Source organism: Nomascus leucogenys, chromosome 23, assembly GCF_006542625.1.
Source record: "Nomascus leucogenys isolate Asia chromosome 23, Asia_NLE_v1, whole genome shotgun sequence".
NCBI classification, from domain to species: domain Eukaryota; kingdom Metazoa; phylum Chordata; class Mammalia; order Primates; family Hylobatidae; genus Nomascus; species Nomascus leucogenys.
Window position 1 is genome coordinate 4,055,222 of NC_044403.1, and position 13,016 is coordinate 4,068,237.

A 13,016-nucleotide genomic window follows, 5' to 3' on the forward strand; every position below is an offset into this window, starting at 1 on the left:
AGGCAATCCTGGGAGAGGGCAGGAGGTGAGAGATATGGAATTGTCCTTCTCTTAGTCAATTTTAGTTCCTGTGAGCCCTCAAGGTATAAGCAGGATTCTAGTGTTTAAAGATACACATTTTTTCATAAAACATGACCTCTGAGAAGAAAGCCAATTCCTGTATTTTGTTTGATACAGCCATGTGTTCCAGATCTAGATGGCGAGGTATCTCTTTGGGGCATCTTTAAATATGCCCTGTCCCTCTCCACCATCAAGGCTTTCTAATAGGGTTTCAAGAGTACTTTTGCCTCTACATAATTTTGCTTCATTTGCTGACTTTTGAACTTAACTCCCACACAAGGTATCACTCCACAGTAACCTGTAAGCATCGTAGTACCAAGTACAGGCCACATTTCTGGTAGAATATGTAAATTTATGGTCTGTTTGACTTAAAAGGTAATAGAAAACGTAGATGGCTCTGAGTAGGGTAACAGTTAACACTTATGAGAGAGGACTATCTAAGAAAGACTCGGGGGTGGAGCCAAGATGGCCGAATAGGAACAGCTCCGGTCTCCAGCTCCCAGCCCGAGCGACACAGAAGACTGGTGATTTCTGCACTTCTGCTTGAGGTACTGGTTTCATCTCACTAGGGAGTGCCAAACAGTGGGTGCAGGACAGTCGGTGAGGCGCACTGTGCGCGAGCCGAAGCAGGGCGAGGCACTGCCTCACTCGGGAAGCGCAAGGGGTCAGGGAGTTCCCTTTCCTAGTCAAAGAAAGGGGAAACAGACGGCACCTGGAAAATCAGGTCAGTCCCACCCTCATACTGCGCTTTCCCAACGGGCCTGGAAAACGGCACACTAGGAGATTGTGTCCCGCACCTGGCTCGGAGGGTCCTATGCCCACGGAGTCTCACTGATTGCTAGCACAGCAGTCTGAGATCAAGCTGCAAGGCAGCAGCGAGGCTGGGGGAGGGGCGCCCGCCATTGCCCAGGCTTGCTTAGGTAAACAAAGCAGCCAGGAAGCTCCAACTGGGTGGAGCCCACCACAGCTCAAGGAGGCCTGTCTGCCTCTGTAGGCTCCACCTCTGGGGGCAGGGCACAGACAAACAAAAGTCAGCAGGAAATTCCAGAGACTTAAATGTCCCTGTCGGACTGACAGCTTTGAAGAGAGTAGTGGTTCTCCCAGCACGCAGCTGGAGATCTGAGAACGGACAGACTGCCTCCTAAAGTGGGTCCCTCACCCCTGAGCAGCCTAACTGGGAGGCACCCCCCCAATAGGGACAGACTGACACCTCACTCGGCCGGGTTCTCCTCTGAGACAAAACTTCCACAGGAACTATCAGACAGCTGAATTTGTGGTCTCACGAAAATCCGCTGTTCTGCAGCCACTGCTGCTGACACCCAGCCAAACAGGGTCTGGAGTGGACCTGTAGTAAACTCCAACAGACCTGCAGCTGAGGGTCCTGTCTGGTAGAAGGAAAACTAACAAACAGAAAGGACATCCACACCAAAAACCCATCTGTACATCACCATCATCAAAGACCAAAAGTAGATAAAACCGCAAAGATGGGGAAAAAACAGAGCAGAAAAACTGGAAACTCTAAAAAGCAGAGCACCTCTCCTCCTCCAAAGGAACGCAGTTCCTCACCAGCAATGGAACAAAGCTGGATGGAGGATGACTTTGACGAGTTGAGAGAAGAAGGCGTCAGACGATCAAACTACTCTGAGCTACGGGAGGAAATTCAAAACAATAGCAAAGAAGTTAAAAACTTTGAAAAAAAATTAGAAGAATGGATAACTAGAATAACCAATGGAGAGAAGGGCTTAAAGGAGATGATGGAGCTGAAAGCCAAGTTTCGAGAACTACGTGAAGATTGCAGAAGCCTCAGTAGCAGATGCGATCAACTGGAAGAAAGGGTATCGCAGATGGAAGATGAAATGAATGAAATGAAGCAAGAAGGGAAGTCTAGAGAAAAAAGAATAAAAAGAAATGAACAAAGCCTCCGAGAAATTTGGGACTACGTGAAACGACCAAACCTACGTCTGATTGGTGTACCTGAAAATGACAGGGAGAATGGAACCAAGTTGGAAAACACTCTGCAAGGTATTATCCAGGAGAACTTCCCCAATCTAGCAAGGCAGGCCAACATTCAGATTCAGGAAATACAGAGAACGCCACAAAGATACTCCTCGAGAAGAGCAACTCCAAGACACATAATTGTCAGATTCACCAAAGTTGAAATGAAGGAAAAAATGTTAAGGGCAGCCAGAGAGAAAGGTCAGGTTACCCACAAAGGGAAGCCCATCAGACTAACAGCTGATCTCTCGGCAGAAACTCTACAAGCCAGAAGAGAGTGGGGGCCGATATTCAACATTCTTAAAGAAAAGAATTTTCAACCCAGAATTTCATATCCAGCCAAACTAAGCTTCATAAGTGAAGGAGAAATAAAATCCTTTACAGACAAGCAAATGCTGAGTGATTTTGTCATCACCAGGCCTGCCCTAAAAGAGCTCCTGAAGGAATCACTAAACATGGAAAGGAACAACCGGTACCAGCCACTGCAAAAACATGCCAAATTGTAAAGACCATCGAGGCTAGGAGGAAACTGCATCAACTAATGAGCAAAATAACCAACTAACATCATAATGACAGGATCAGATTCACACATAACAATATTAACGTTAAATGTAAATGGGCTAAATGCTCCAATTAAAAGACACAGACTGGCAAACTGGATAAGGAGTCAGGACCCATCAGTGTGCTTTATTCAGGAAACCCATCTCACGTGCAGAGACACACATAGACTCAAAATAAAGGGATGGAGGAAGATCTATCAAGCAAATGGAAAACAAAAAAAGGCAGGGGTTGCAATCCTAGTCTCTGATAAAATAGACTTTAAACCAACAAAGATCAAAAGAGACAAAGAAGGCCATTACATAATGGTAAAGGGATCAATTCAACAAGAAGAGCTAACTATCCTAAATATATATGCACCCAACACAGGAGCACCCAGATTCATAAAGCAAGTCCTGAGTGACCTACAAAGGGACTTAAACTCCCACACAGTAATAATGGGAGATTTTAACACCCCACTGTCAACATTAGACAGATCATCGAGACAGAAAGTTAACAAGGATATCCAGGAATTGAACTCAGCTCTAAACAAAGTGGACCTAATAGACATCTACAGAACTCTCCACCCCAAATCAACAGAATATACATTTTTTTCAGCACCACACCACGCCTATTCCAAAATTGACCACATAGTTGGAAGTAAAACTCTCCTCAGCAAATGTAAAAGAACAGAAATTATAACAAACTGTCTCTCAGACCACAGTGCAATCAAACTAGAACTCAGGATTAAAAAACTCACTCAAAACCACTCAACTACATGGAAACTGAACAACCTGCTCCTGAATGACAATTGGGTACATAATGAAATGAAGGCAGAAATAAAGATGTTCTTTGAAACCAATGAGAACAAAGACACAACATACCAGAATCTCTGGGACACGTTCAAAGCAGTGTGTAGAGGGAAATTTATAGCACTAAATGCCCACAAGAGAAAGCAGGAAAGATCCAAAATTGACACCCTAACATCACAATTAAAAGAACTGGAAAAGCAAGAGCAAACACATTCAAAAGCTAGCAGAAGGCTAGAAATAACTAAAATCAGAGCAGAACTGAAGGAAATAGAGACACAAAAAACCCTTCAAAAAATTAATGAATCCAGGAGCTGGTTTTTTGAGAAGATCAACAAAATTGATAGACCGCTAGCAAGACTAATAAAGAAGAAAAGAGAGAAGAATCAAATAGATGCAATAAAAAATGAAAAAGGGGATATCACCACCGATCCCACAGAAATACAATCTACCATCAGAGAATACTACAAACACCTCTATGCAAATAAACTAGAAAATCTAGAAGAGATGGATAAATTCCTCGACAAATACACCCTCCCAAGACTAAATCAGGAAGAAGTCGAATCTCTGAATAGACCAATAACAGGTTCTGAAATTGTGGCAATAATCAATAGCTTACCAACCAAAAAGAGTCCAGGACCTGATGGATTCCAGCTGAATTCTACCAGAGGTACAAGGAGGAACTGGTACCATTCCTTCTGAAACTATTCCAATCGATAGAAAAAGAGGGAATCCTCCCTAACACATTTTATGAAGCCAGCATCGTCCTGATACCAAAGCCAGGCAGAGACACAACCAAAAAAGAGAATTTTAGACCAATATCCTTGATGAACATTGATGCAAAAATCCTCAATAAAATACTGGCAAACCGAATCCAGCAGCACATCAAAAAGCTTATACACCATGATCAAGTGGGCTTCATCCCTGGGATGCAAGGCTGGTTCAACATACGCAAATCAATAAATGTAATCCAGCATATAAACAGAACCAAAGACAAAAACCACATGATTATCTCAATAGATGCAGAAAAGGCCTTTGATAAAATTCAACAACTCTTCATGCTAAAAACTCTCAGTTAGTTAGGTATTGATGGGACGTATCTCAAAATAATAGCTATATACGACAAACCCACAGCCAATATCATACTGAATGGGCAAAAACTGGAAGCATTCCCTCTGAAAACTGGCACAAGACAGGGATGCCCTCTCTCACCGCTCCTATTCAACATAGTGCTGGAAGTTCTGGCCAGAGCAATCAGGCAGGAGAAGGAAATAAAGGGTATTCAATTAGGAAAAGAGGAAGTCAAACTGTCCCTGTTTGCAGATGACATGATTGTATATCTAGAAAATCCCATTGTCTCAGCCCAAAATCTCCTTAAGCTGATTAACATCTTCAGCAAAGTCTCAGGATACAAAATCAATGTACAAAAATCACAAGCATTCTTGTACACCAATCACAGACGAACAGAGAGCCAAATCATGAGTGAACTCCCATTCACAATTGCTTCAAAGAGAATAAAATACCTAGGAATCCAACTTACAAGGGATGTGAAGGACCTCTTCAAGGAGAACTACAAACCACTGCTCAATGAAATAAAAGAGGATACAAACAAATGGAAGAACATTCCATGCTCATGGGTTGGAAGAATCAATATCGTGAAAATGGCCATACTGCCCAAGGTAATTTATAGATTCAATGCCATCCCCATCAACCTACCAATGACTTTCTTCACAGAATTGGAAAAAACTACTTTAAAGTTCATATGGAACCAAAAAAGAGCCCGCATCGCCAAGTCAATCCTAAGCCAAAAGAACAAAGCTGGAGGCATCACGCTGCCTGACTTCAAACTATACTACAAGGCTACAGTAACCAAAACAGCATGGTACTGGTACCACAACAGAGATATAGATCAATGGAACAGAACAGAGCCCTCAGAAATGATGCCACATATCTACAACTATCTGATCTTTGACAAACCTGACAAAAACAAGAAATGGGGAAAGGATTCCCTATTTAATAAATGGTGCTGGGAAAACTGGCTAGCCATATGTAGAAAGCTGAAACTGGATCCCTTCCTTACACCTTATACAAAAATTAATTCAAAATGGATTAAAGACTTAAATGTTAGACCTAAAACCATTAAAATCCTACAAGAAAACCTAGGCAATACCATTCAGGACATAGGCGTGGGCAAGGACTTCATGTCTAAAACACCAAAAGCAATGGCAACAAAAGCCAAAATTGACAAATGGGATCTAATTAAACTAAAGAGCTTCTGCACAGCAAAAGAAACTACCATCAGAGTGAACAGGCAACCTACAGAATGGGAGAAAATTTTTGCAACCTACTCATCTGACAAAGGGCTAATATCCAGAATCTACAATGAACTCAAACAAATTTACAAGAAAAAAACAAACAACCCCATCAAAAAGTGGGCAAAGGACATGAACAGACACTTCTCAAAAGAAGACGTTTATGCAGCCAAAAAACACATGAAGAAATCCTCATCATCACTGGCCATCAGAGAAATGCAAATCAAAACCACAGTGAGATACCATCTCACACCAGTTAGAATGGCCATCATTAAAAAGTCAGGAAACAACAGGTGCTGGAGAGGATGTGGAGAAATAGGAACACTTTTACACTGTTGGTGGGACTGTAAACTAGTTCAACCATTGTGGAAGTCAGTGTGGCGATTCCTCAGGGATCTAGAACTAGAAATACCATTTGACCCAGCCATCCCATTACTTGGTATATACCCAAAGGACTATGAATCATGCTGCTATAAAGACACATGCACACGTATGTTTATTGCGGCACTATTCACAATAGCAAAGAGTTGGAACCAACCCAAATGTCCAACAACGATAGACTGGATTAAGAAAATGTGGCACATATACACCATGGAATACTATGCAGCCATAAAAAATGATGAGTTCATGTCCTTTGTGGGGACATGGATGAAGCTGGAAAACATCATTCTCAGTAAACTATCGCAAGGACAAAAAACCAAACACCGCATGTTCTCACTCAAAGGTGGGAATTGAACAATGAGAACTCATGGACACAGGAAGGGGAACATCACATTCCGGGGACTGTTGTGGGGTGGGGGGAGGGGGGAGGGACAGCATTAGGAGATATGCCTAATGCTAAATGACGACTTAATGGGTGCAGGAAATCAACATGGCACATGGATACATATGTAACAAACCTGCACATTGTGCACATGTACCCTAAAACCTAAAGTATAATAAAAAAAAAAAGAAAGACTCAGCTACACATGATGGCTCACACCTGTAATCCCAGTGACTTGGGAGGCCCAAGTGGGAGGGTTGCTTGAAGCCAAAGTTTGAGACCACCTGGACAATATAGGGAGACCCCATCTGTAAAATAATAATATTGAGAAATAAAGATTCAATCATTGTACTTATTCCCATTGTGGCAAAGAATGTAGATGGATATCCTAATAAAGGTCTCTAAGTGATTAATGATTTCTTGCATAGAAAATGGTGACCAGCTGTTCTTCTCCCTGAGTTCTAAACAGAAGGAAATGTTTAAAATGATGCATGGAAGATTTATCTCAGACACAGAAAAGATTTTCTGTCTGCCAGACGCTGAGATGACTTCTTCAGAGGAGTTATAGAATCTCCTAATGTGGAAACTTTTCTTTTTAACCTCATTGTGTCTGGGATAGTTTATGTCAACATTTTTCAAAGTATGTTTCAGCACTTTCTGGACTGTTAAGAAAAGTTTTCCAAAATATTCTGTTATAAAATATATTTTAAAATCACTAAGTTTAACAAAGATAAGCAGATTTTTTTTACTGAAGTGTTTCACAGGGCCTACACTATGGTCCCTGATTTGTGCATTTCTGATGGAGGTTGGGGCATGTATAGTGAAAGCATTTCTAAAATCAACTTGATTCTATAACCCATTTTTCTAGAGGCATCTTTTGGGATTGGTGATCTGTGTGACATTTTTGAGCTATGTTGATATTTGAAGGTAGTAGATAAATTAGTGGACTTTAGTGCAATGTTTGAAAATTTTCTCACTTGCATATTCCTGCTTTCAAAAACAACAACACAAAACTCCATGGAGATATCACTTTTTAAAGAGTCATCTAAATAAAAATTTCTTTGGAACCATTTATCTTCTAGTTTCAGATGTTTTCCAGTGAGCTGCAGTGGAGTGACAGCAATGAGTGTTCAGGACTAGAAATGAATGGAAAGTTAATTCTCATTTTGGTTTCTGAATATGTTACTTTTGATACCAGGAGTAGAGGCAGAAGCTATAATTATAAACAAGCATGGCTTTTTTTCTCTACAGTAATGATTGTGGCTCTGCAGAGTCACAATAAAGTGAGAGGCAACTCCAAGGCCATTCATGAGATGCTATAATAGGCAGAGGAGAGTTTTACCTAGAAGAGCTTACTCTCTACTATATTACATGGTAGCTTTTCCAGGAAAAGCCAAAGATTCACCTTATATACTCTTCACATACTTATTATTACCGTAGCAAGCTTTCAAGTTCTTGAGTAAATCTTTTAAGAACTACACAAACATAACTGGAAAGATACATTGAAGAGAAGTTCTCTCTGTATCTGCTTAACTCTCAATTTGAAACGAGGCCAAAAGAGTAAATAGGAGGTACAATGAGGGAAGAAACACAATGAGATGGTATATTGTCTGTGTGGTCATTTACTTTAACACTATGTTGAAAGTGTGTGAAATAAGTTATCTTTAATAAAGTACACTTTAGAGGCATTTAACTAGCATGTGAAGTACCCAAATCAAGTCTGTGCTCCTTTGGGATCTAAATTAATCTAGATTATTTAGAGAAACTTTGTGTGTGTGGTGTGTGTGTGTGTGTGTGTGTGTGAGAGAGAGAGAGAGAGAAAGAGAGAGAGAGAGATTTTAAGGAACTGGCTCACATGATAATGGGAGCTGGCAAGTTTGAAATTTTTAGGACAGACTGGAAATTCAGACAAGGAGGGACTCTGTTGCAGTGTTGAGGCAGAATTGCTTCTTCCTCAGGAAACTTTAGTCTTCGCTATTAAGGTCTTCAATTGATTGGATGAGGCAAACCCACTTTATGGAGGGTAATCTTCTTTAAAGTCTACTAATTATAAATGTTAATCACATCTGAAAAATAACTTCACAGTAACATCTAGACAGGCATTTGACCAAACCACTGGACAGCAGAGGCTAGCCAAAATGACACATGAAATTAATCATCACAGAGTCTACACGAGCACTTCCAATCCATCCCAGAGTATGTTCCTCAGTAGGAAAGTTGTTAGAAAATAATCTTGTATTATTGGAATAAGTAGTGGTCAAACCAAGCAGTTAACTAGCAAGAGTGTACAGGCACCATAGCCCTTAAAAGAGAAAGGCCCAGCAGCCTTATAGATATAGAGGTGGAGCTCAGATTTGACTAGAAGGCGGGCTGGTACTGCCTCAGAGTACTGGGCAATCTCAGAGTGAATCTGTCATTCAAGCTTCTTGTAAGAGAGCCTGAAGGCAGAGCAGGCTGACAAGAGTTTACAAGAGCTTGCTCTTGAGCTTACAAAAGCAGGTGGTATAGGACTTTTTGTACCTACTTGCTAATAAATGTTTCCATTCCAGCAGAATTTTGTCTAAGACTTTCTTTCATTCTCATATCTCATCTGACTCATGGCCAGAGGCTACAGGTTTCACAAAGGCATTGGCCCTTTGCAGATGGTCAGATTGGCTTATCTCGGTTCACAACAGGAGAACTTTGGTATTCCATATTAAAAAGTGACTCATTGGAAGGAATGCTGGGGATTTCCTGTCTATTCCAGTTCACTACAGTCTTTTTTTTTTTTTTTTTTTTTGGATGATTTGGGTCATTCTTCTGACTCCTATAGATTTAGGTCCTCACTGTGTACTAAATATCTTTATGTAGAAATAATTGAATGCCAAGAGTTGTGGGAGAAACAGTCTTACCCTATTTTTTCCTGCTGTCTGAAACTCTTAAAGTTCTTAGAGGAATTTTCTAGGAAAGAAATAACTGCCAACTAGTAATTAATGTGTTGGGTTTTCACTCTTTAATACAATTTTAAGACTCATATGAATTGTGAAAAGCTCCTTCTTTTTTATATATGTTTAAGAGATGTAAGTTGATAAAGGGCAATCCTTTTAAAGATGCATTTTTAATGTCATGAAACTGAAAATAGGTGTATGGATGTCTGAATTCAGAAAAATAAAGATACAGTCATGTGTGGCTTAATGACAAGAATATGTTCTAAGAAATGTGTTGTTAGGTGATTTTGTCCTTGTGCTATCATCATAGAGCGGACTTACACAAACCTAGGTAGTAGAGAGCTTACTACACACCCAGGCTACATAGTTAAATATGGTTTGGCTGTGTCCTCACCTAAATTTCATCTTGAATTGTAGCTCCCATAATCCCCAAGTGTCATGGGAAGGACCCAGTGGGAGGTAACTGAATCATGGGGGCAGGTTTTTCCAGTGCTGTTCTTGTGATAGTGAATAAATCTCACAAGATCTGATAGTTTTATAAAGGGCAGTTCCCCTGCACAGGCTCTCTTGCCTGTCACCATGTAAGACGTGTCTTTGCTCCCCCTTTGACTTCTATCATGATTGTGAGGCCTCCCCAGCCATGTGGAAGTGTGAATCCATTAAACCTCTTTTTCTTTATAAATTACCTAGTCTCAGCTATTTCTACATAACAGTATGAAAATGGACTGATACAGTAAACTGGTACCAGTAGAGTGGGGTACTGCTATTAAGATACCCAAAAATGTGGAAGCAACTTTGGAACTAAGTAACAGGCAGAGGTTGGAGAAGTTTGGAGGGCTCAGAAGAAGACAGGAAGACGTGGGAAAGTTTGGAATTTCCTAGAGACTTATTGAATGACTTTGACCAAAATGCTGATAGTGATATGAACAATAAGGTCCAGGCTAAGGTGGTTTCAGATGGAGATGTGGAACTTGTTTGGAACTGGAATAAAGGTCACTCTTGCTCTGCAGAGACTGGTGGCATTTTGCCCCCGCCCTAGAAATCTGTGGAACTTTGCACTTGAGAGAGATGATTTAAGGTATCTGGGGGAAAATTTTCTAAGCAGCAAAGCATTCAAGAGGAAGCAGTGCATGAAAGTTTGGAAAATTTGCAGCCTGCTATTGCAACAGAAAAGAAAACCCCATTTCCTAGGGAGAAATTCAAGCTTGCTGCAGAAATTTGCATAAGTAAACAGGAGCCAAATGTTAATTGCCAAGACAATGGGGAAAATGTTCCCAGGGCCTGTCAGAGACCTTTATGTTAGACCCTCCCGTCATAGGCCTGGAAGCCTAGGAGAAAAAAAATGGCTTCCTGGGCTGGACCCTGTGCCCTCCTGCTCTGTGCAGCCTTGGGATATGGTGTTCTGCATCCCAGCTGCTTCATCTCCAGCAGTGGCTAAAAGGGGCCAAGGTACAGGTTGGGCCATTGTTTCAGAGGGTGCAAGGCCCAAGCCTTAGTGGCTTACACATGGTGTTGGGCCTGCTGGTTCACAGAAGGCAAGAATTGAGGTTTGGAAACATTCACCTAGATTTCAGAGGATGTATGGAAATGCCTCAATGTCCAGCCAGAAGTTTGCTGCAGGGGTGAAGCCCTCATGAAGAATTTCTGCTAGGGCAGTGCAGAAGGGAAATGCAAGAAGAAGGCCACTGTCCTCCAGACCCCAAAATGGTAGATCCATTGACAGCTTACAACATGCACCTGGAAAAGCCACAGACACTCAATGCCAGCTCATGAAAACAGCCAGGAGGAGGGCTATACCCAGTAAAGCCATAGAGGCGGAGCTGCCCAAGACCATGGGAAACCACCTCTTGCATCATTGTGACCTGGATGTGAGACATGGAGTCAAAGGAGATCATTTTGAAACTTTAAGGTTTAATGACTGCCTTATTGGATTTTGGACTTGCATGGGGCCTGTACACCCTTCATTTTGGCCAATCCAATTTCTTTCCATTGGAATGGGTGTATTTACCCAATGCCTGTACCCCCATTGTATCTAGGAAGTAATTAGCTTGCTTTTGATTTTACAGGCTCATAGGTGGGTGAATGCTGGAATGAATTAAGACTTTGGGAGACTGTTGGGAAGGCATGATTGGTTTCAAAATGTGAGGACATGAGATTTGGGAGGGGCCAGGGGCAGAATGATATGGTTTGGCTCTGTCCCCACCCGAATCTCACCTTGAGTTGTAGCTCTCATAATTCCCACATGTCGTGGGAGGTAATTGAATCATGGGGGCAGGTTTTTCCCATGCTATTCTCATGATAGTGGATAAGTCTCACAAGATCTGATGGTTTTATAAAGGACAGCTCTCCTGCACACACTCTTTTGCCTGCCACCATGTAAGATGTGCCTTTGTTCCTCCTTCTCCTTCCACCATGATTGTGAGGCCTCCCCAGCCATGTGGAACTGTGAGTCCACTAAACCTCTTTTTCTTTATAAATTATCCAGTCTCAGGTATTTCTTCATAGCAGTATGAAAATAGACTAATATAATAGTGGAGCCTGTTGGTCCTAGGCTACACACCTGCACTGCATGCTACTGCACTAAATCCTGTAGGCCATTATAACACAATGCTAAGTATTTGCTTATTTAAACATGTATAAACATAAGAAAGATACAGTGAAAATACAGTATTATAATCTTGAGGGAGCACCATCATACATGTGGTCTGTCACTTACTAAAGTCCCATTATGTGGCACATGATTGTATTTGAGACATTTTAAAACCCAGGATCTTTTCTTTATTTTATTAGTCTGTTAACATTTCCTGTCTAAGCATTAGAAGGTAGATATTTGAGTGCACAATTAAAAGTGGAGAAAGGACTATTCAAGTGAGTTTATTTTGGAAATAGCTTTTTAACTACTTCTTAAGCACCTAAACAATTCATCATACTTTATCACCATGTGCTTAGAAGTAGGAAAGTAGATCTTGTCCAAAGAGATACACTATATTTTGATTTACAAGATACTTTACTTTTGGATAATACATTGATTCATAACAGGAATCAACTACACTATTAATAGTAGTTCCCTGCAAAGCTCAGTTATACAAATAAATCTCACATTTTTCTGAGCAGTTAAGATAGATGCTTATCAGATTTATTGTTTCTTTCATACAATGTGTCCTGGAAGTAAACCAGAAATTTCTCTGCAAGTTTGTTGAATAAAGTTTGGTGAATTCTTATCTGCCTTAAGGAAACATTGCTCCAAATTACTAGTATCTTCACCAAGTGAATAAAACTAGAATTTTAGTCTCTGTCTTTTGTTGATTTTAGCTGGTAGAATAAAGACATTTTCTATGTGTTGAAATTTAGTGACAAATGAATGACTCAAGTGAGAGCGACCCAGAAGATTTTGGTGGACAAATATTTTCCTAAGCAGTACTAAGTAATGACAGAAGGCTACTTGTGCCAGGCATATACATTTTCATAGGAACAAAACTATTAATGAATGCATCTAATTTGCACAGATGTACATTAGCTCTCTTCTCATTTTCTCTACCCCTGTTTTCTCCATTTAATCAAAGCTAACTTCACCAATGGCTCCACTTGCAAGTTTAAGCATTCCGAACCTAGG